This window comes from Pogoniulus pusillus, chromosome 6, assembly GCF_015220805.1.
Source record: "Pogoniulus pusillus isolate bPogPus1 chromosome 6, bPogPus1.pri, whole genome shotgun sequence".
Classification (NCBI taxonomy): Eukaryota; Metazoa; Chordata; class Aves; order Piciformes; family Lybiidae; genus Pogoniulus; species Pogoniulus pusillus.
Genome location: NC_087269.1, coordinates 18,374,612 through 18,381,492, shown reverse-complemented (window position 1 = coordinate 18,381,492; position 6,881 = coordinate 18,374,612). Strand labels below are relative to the sequence as shown.

Genomic DNA, 6,881 nt, shown 5'->3' with positions numbered 1-6,881 from the left:
GAGACTGAGGGAGATGGGGCTCTTTAGCTTGGAGGAGACTGAGAGGTGACTTCGCTCATGTTTATAGATACCTGAAGGGCAAGTGTCAGGAGGATGGAGCCAGGTTCTTCTTAGTGATGCCCAATGACAGGACAAGGTACAATGGGTGGAAGCTGAGGCACAGGAAGCTTCATTTAAAAATGAAGAGGAATTTTTTTCATTGTGAGGGTGACAGAACCCTGGGACAAGCTGCCCAGGGGGGTTGTGGAGTCTCCCTCTCTGGAGATATTCAAGAACCATCTGGACGTGTTCCTGTGTGATCTGGTATAGGTGATCTTATTCTGGCAACGGGGTTGGACTAAATGATCTTTTGAGGTCTTTTCTAGCCCCTGACATTCTGTGATTTAATTGATTCAGATCTTTACATCTTGCATTGCAAAAAAACAGAACAAATGGTGCCAACTCTTGCTATCTGGTATCTCCTAGGAGCCAAGAAAATGTGAGAAGATTAAGTTTTCATCTAAATCTATGTTTGTGCTTATATTTAAATCTGTGGCCCTCCTGGCTGTGAAGAAAGCCTTGAAAGGGGAAACCCAAATCCATCATTGAGGTAGATAGAGAACATTTGGTGAGATAACCATCTTAGTGCTTAGTTGTGTTTCACATTGGTTTTATTGTATACCTGCCTTGCTGTTTTAATAAAGAAAGCTAATTGCTCTGACATCTGTCCTGCTACGTCGAGACTACCACTGATTGCTACATTTTCTACTTGTAAGGACGCTTTGAATAACTTCATCTTCTGGTATCATTTCTTCAATGACTCCATTGTAGGCATCTTTTGTTCCTTGCTGACAAACCTCTCTCCAAGTGTCACAATTGGGTATTATCATGCCTCCGAGAAACAGGGGAGCTTTGACAAGTTTTAATGCATGATTTTTTTTCCAGTAAAACCACTGAGTACTCAACTACATTCATGTACTTGAATGAGTAGGAAGGAATTAGTTCTGCCCTTTTATACAGGCAAAGACTCCGATAAGAAGTACTGTCTCTCTCTGGAACTGTTCCTTCACGATCCAGAATTTTTATGTTTTCTGCAAACGAAAGGTTATAGTCAGAACTCCCCAAGACACCTCCTAAATCAAAACCACACCCTCCAACTTTTAAGAATAGGACTCAGGTACAACACTTCAGATGTCAGAGTGAGCCTGATGCAAGTGAAATTTCTTTTAATCTCTAAAAATAGAACCACAGATCCAACCAGGTTGGAAGAGACCTCCAAGATCATCCAGTCCAACCTAGCACCCAGCCCCAGCCAATCAACTAGACCATGGCACTAAGTGACTCATCCAGTCTTTTCTTGAACACCTCCAAGGACAATGCCTCCACCACCCCCCTGGGCAGCCTATTCCAATGGCAAATCACTCTCTCTGGGAAGAACTTCCTCCTAACATCCAGCCTATACTTCTCCCAGCACAACTTGAGACTGTGTCCCCTTGTTCTATTGGTGGTTGCCTGGGAAAAGAGGCCACCCCCCACCTGGCTACAATGTCCCTTCAGGTAGTTGTAGACAGCATTGTGTGACCCCCACTGAGTATAAACTCAAAGAAGTTGAATGCACTGCTACAATACTACAGATCTGGCTATCACAACCCAATTATAACCAACAGCTGACCTGACAGTCAAGATCAACTCTAGTTTGACCAGCAAAGCCTTGTAATATCCACTTATCAACAGCACATGCTGAATATCTAAATAAATGTGATGCTGCGGCTTGGTCAGATGACTCTAAAGCATCTGAAAACTCAGATTATCATGGTAGGTGCTTCAAGGGTGGCTTAAAGTGGCTAAAAAGATGCAAATAGGCACAGATAACTCTTCCTTAGATAAAGGCAAAGGCAGGGAGGGGAAGATTATGCAATGCTACTTGGAAAGTATCAGGGATAGATGCAAAATGCTCTCCTACTTTCCAACAAAGAACTAAAATTGAACTTGTGGAAGGTGGTAACTTGAAGGTGAACGCTCAGGCATAATTTGACACCAGCAGTCCTGACTGCTGGCTAAATCCTCTACTGACTTTCAGGGACACAATTCTAGTCCTCGTGCCAAACTTCATGTGAGAAGCAATGTGAAATGTTACAGGGAATATTGATTCTGTTACTAGCATTGAGGGAATGGAGTGCTTTAATACCAAATCTCAGGAAAAGTTGACTGAAAAGTTTAGTCCTCTGAAGATGAGTCGGGGGAAATCCTGTGGTGCACACTAGAGTGCAAACTGGGAATTTCTATTGTAAAGAACTCTCATGGCATGTATTTTGATACGATGTATTGCCACTGTTCGGTTTGGAATGGAAGCAAAACGAATGGCGAGTTGTTGCTTAATTAGAATTGATAAGTACATGAGTAATGTAATACAACCCTGTCATGTTCTTGTTTATTTCTTGACGTTATGTCTTCCAACGGAAATTAACATGGAGAAGGTATAATTCACAATAAGCACAGTAGAAATAAAGTGAAAATACCTGCTGCTGCATTGGCCCTTTGCTTGCAGAAACAGGAACATGGTGTTTCATGCTATTTTCTTTTCACAGCACACTAAACCCTGCCGCTTCAGGCTGCGCGCTCCGCCCCCCAGCTGCTCTTCTCGCTAACCCAAACTTTGAAAGTTTCCTGATCCGATGCGCTAAGAGCCTAAGCATAAAGGATTTTTTCCCTCGCTGATTGGTAAGGATGCGCTCTCGTCACGAACCGATCTCCTAGAACGGGGACGCACCTGCCTGAAGGGCAGCGCGCTCCCCGGCAGCTCCCGTTACATAGCGGGAGCCTTGGACAGACGTCGGAGAGAGTAAATCCGCCGCTCTGGTGCGCAAACGCAGCCATACAAACACCAAGGGCAGCACCAGGGAGCGGAACCCCCTCCGTCCCAAGCGGCAGCGCTGACAGGAGCGGAGGCACTACCGGCGCGCATGGGTGAAGCGTCCCTGCAGCCACTTGCGCACCCAGCGCGCGGCGGCGGCGGAGCGAGCATTACATAACACCTCCAGAAGACGCGCAGCACAGCAGCCTTGCGGCCACCGTGATACACAGCTGCGACCCTCACCGGGTCACGTCCTCTACCCGCCACAGCGCACCGGACAACACTCTTGTAGCCTTTCTGGCTACTGAGACAAGCTTGCCGAAAACGCCCCCCTTTTCCTCCGCCGTATCCCCCCAAACAGTGCCCCCACCATCGGCCTCTGGCAACAGGGCGGGCACAGACATGGCAGCGGCCTCACGCCGACCTCATCTCCTCAATAGACATGCGCAGTCGCGGACGCGCATGCGTCTGCTGGCCCCCGCCAGAAGCCCTGAGCATGCGCAGTAGAGGAGGCCTGGCAGCGTCTGGGGGCGGACTGTTGGCGGCGGTGGGGGCTGGCGGACGTCGGAAGGCGGTGCCGCTCCTCGTACCCCGCCGCGGCGCAGCCCAGCGGGGACTCTGCTGCCGGCTGAGTGGCGCTGGGGACTAGCGCCCAAGCTAGGCTGTGGCCCAGTTTGTGTCCAATCAGAGAGTGAAATGCGTGTACCGAGCGGGGCGGCAATGCGTAAACAAGCCCCGGGAAACTTCTCCGCCCCTCGTTCTGCCCCCCGCGCCGCTCCCGCCTGCTCCCCGCGCCGCCCCGCATCCTCCCGCGCCGCCCGCCAACAACTCCGGCGAGGCGCGCGCTTTCGCCGCCCAACTGCCCTCCCCTCCCCCTGCCCGCCCTCCCAGCCGGCGCCGCCCGCGTCGCCCGCGTTGCCACACGCACCCCGCTCCCGCACACGCCCGCGGGTGCCAGTGGCTCCTCGAGGGGGAAGGTAAGGGGCCCGCTGAGGCGGCGGGGGCAGGAGGGGTGCGTCGATGTGCGTGGTTTGAGGGGAGGTAGTCAAGTGTCATAACAAGTTGTTGAACGTGACATTGGTTTTGAACTGCACTGCAACGGAGAGCGGGGTCGTGAGGGGCAGGGGCCGCTGAGTAACTTTCTCCTCAAATTCGCCGCCAAGGGGGAGCCGCCTGCGGCGCGGGCAGGGCGGCGGTGCTGGCTGCCGGCGGGGGCCGCGCAATGCACCCGGGAGAGGCTGGTGCCGGTCGCGATGCTTGCGGCTTGTGGAGGGGGCCGGCGCGCAGCGCGGCTGGATAGTGAGCGCTTCGCATCGGGCGGCTGCGGGAGCCGCTTCCTCCCCTGCGAGGATTTTTCTAGCAAGGCTCCTGGGCGGGTAGTTAGGTTCTGGTCCAAAGCATCTCTTCCTGTGTGTAATTATCCCTGGCTAATGCTCCATGGCAGTTTGGCTCGCTGTCGTCGCGATTAGCTTGGCTTATTACATAAGATGTCACCGGAGGTGGAGAGGCACAAGTCCTCAGTGTGGTGGAGGGGGACATCACACCGATCCGCCGTGACTTCTCCGCATCAGGTACCGGAGCAGGGGGAGCAGCCCTGGCCCGGAGCGGGCGGCTCGGGCAGGGCGGGGAACTCACCTCGTAGCCCGCCGGTGAAATACGGCGGCTTGTTTTACACGTGGACTGGGTGTTTCCCAAACCTTGCCTTTGAGCAGGAACCCAACCTGTTCTGTTTCCTCTCCGCATGTTTAATTTCTTTACCTTCGTTCTCACCCACCCCCACGCACTCTCTCACATTTGAGCATAACAAAGTTTAAAAACTTGATTTTTGCTTCCTTTATGTTTAGTATGTTAATATGATCTGGAGACGATTGAATGAATCATCAGTTCCATGAACTAAGAGCAAGTGAATCATCTCTTATACACGCACACAAGAGTGAGGGAGCATAGTTGTTACTGTAGATAGTGAAAGGTTACTGTCAGTTTCTGGTGTGCAATGGCAAGTAAAAAATATTGACAGTTCTCAGAAACCTACTGGGTTTCCTGGGGCAAGCTTGTGAACTGTGACAGTTTTGCAACACTCAATTGCAGTTTTTCTGGCTCAGTGATTGAATAACGATATCCTCTTTCTGTATCAATTTGCAACCCTTTATGTTAGCCAAATTATCTTACTATATTAATGGTAAGATTTAGGTAACAGTTATTCAAAATGTATTATTTTAAGAGAAGTTTTAATCTAAACCCCCCTAAATGGTTCAGCACTGTCTCCATACCCTGAAACTAGATCCCAAATGCTTCTAATTTGGGGATTGTTTTGCTTAGTTTTGTTAAACAGAAATAGTTAGTCTCTGTTAGAGTGAAAAAAATATATATATAAACATTTTGAAAATAAACTAAGAGAGTTTATTTAATGAACCTGTTAAGATTTGTACCTGGATAGACTTCTGTTCCTGATCCTCTTGCTTGTTGCTGGTTTAAAGGAGATTGAGGTTGGGTTCTATATATAGTTTTAATTTCAGCTTCTGTTTGGTTCCAAAGTGGAAATTCCATCCCCCACTTTTTCTTGACACATCCATTTCTCCCTGTACAGAGAACTATGAATTTTACATTTTTTTTTCAGTGTAGCTGTTACTGTCAAGAAAGTAAGTCACTGTTTAGAACAGGAAGGTAAACCTTTATGCATACACTTGGGTCTAAGGCATAAAAGTATGTGAAGATCTTTGTATGCCTTAGTAGTAAACCATTCAGTCTGCATCAGGTGTCCTGTGTTGGTCCCTGTGTTTTGTACCTCTAGTCATTCTCCCAACAGACATGGAGGAATAAATCAGTCAGGGAAGGGGTTGATTTACGTGTTTGTTACTGTTGGGGGGAAGGGGCATGTTACCATTTTTGATTGTCTAGAAATGTGTACTTCAAAAACAATTTTATAGCTGTAATTGAAGGATTTGAGCAACTAAATGTGGGGAAAGTATATTACTTTAGGGTTTATTGTGCCGCTTTTGACCTTTTACTACCTAAAGATTCTAGTTAACCAAGTTAAGACTGTGTGTTTCTACTGTTTGTAATAGAAATTCTCTTAGGTATATTGTGTGGTCAAGTTAACAAACAGAAAAAAATACTATTTTATTTGTTCATTTTGATGAACAGTAAAATACCATTCATCCTTTTATATTTTATTTCCTTACAAAGATGATAGATACAGTGTGTATGTCGTTCTACGTGCCCAGTCCTCAGCTGGAGGCAGTAAAGCAAACATACTGAAAGTGAATTTACTCACCACTCTACTCCAGCTATTTACCTGCTCTATATGCACTCTGGCTTAAAAGTAGAAGTGAAAAATTCTAGGTTTCACTTTTAAGCCTGCAGAATGTGAAAAATACAGTGAGATAAAATGGATTGGTTTAAGGTAGCTTCTGTGCAGCTTCATTTTTTGGGATTGATAAGCAGATTATTGTGGGATGCACAGCACAACTTTGAGAACAGCGGAAGGCAATGCAGATAAAAGTGGAGAATCTGAACTTCATATCTTGTTTTTTCCTATGTTGGGATACATAAGCTTTGTTCTTAGCATGATAAATGTATGAATTTATATTGAATCTTACAGTGCCTTTTATCAGCAAGAAAAAAGAGATGAAGTTATAATCTGTATTTGAAAAGAATAGTACTTTCCTTGATAAATAGTTCAAGTTATTGTGTGCTTTGCTGATTCTGTGCTCTGAAAGACACATGCCAACAGCGCTTTCATATGTTCTTCCAGCTGTCTCAACTGGAAATGAATGGTTAACATCCCAGAGGGTAAAAAAAGATTCTTTACACAGTTTTTTGCTTTAAAGACCCTTTCTAGACAGATGCAGCAGTCCCAGGATAATTACTGAGCTAGTGCTATGGAAAGACATAGTGCTGTATTGATAAAACCTTTCTTCAACTATTGAAAACTTCACACCAAACGGACATTGGCCTGGGGAGTTGTTAGCTCCCCAAATCCTCAGTTAAAAACATTTGTTGCAGTTGCCTGGGAAGAAATTTAATTTGTGTTACTAGTCTCAATGTT

General features: G+C 46.9%; 1 protein-coding gene across 1 annotated transcript in view; it reads left to right on the top strand.

The window, feature by feature from the left end:
- Window positions 1-3,724: 3,724 nt before the first annotated feature.
- Window positions 3,725-6,881, top strand: part of PCGF5 (polycomb group ring finger 5) — a 67,055-nt gene continuing 63,898 nt past the window's right edge. The window contains exon 1 of the mRNA XM_064144726.1: window positions 3,725-3,810. The gene's annotated coding sequence lies outside the window, so the exon portion shown is untranslated. The remainder of the gene's footprint in view (window positions 3,811-6,881) is intronic.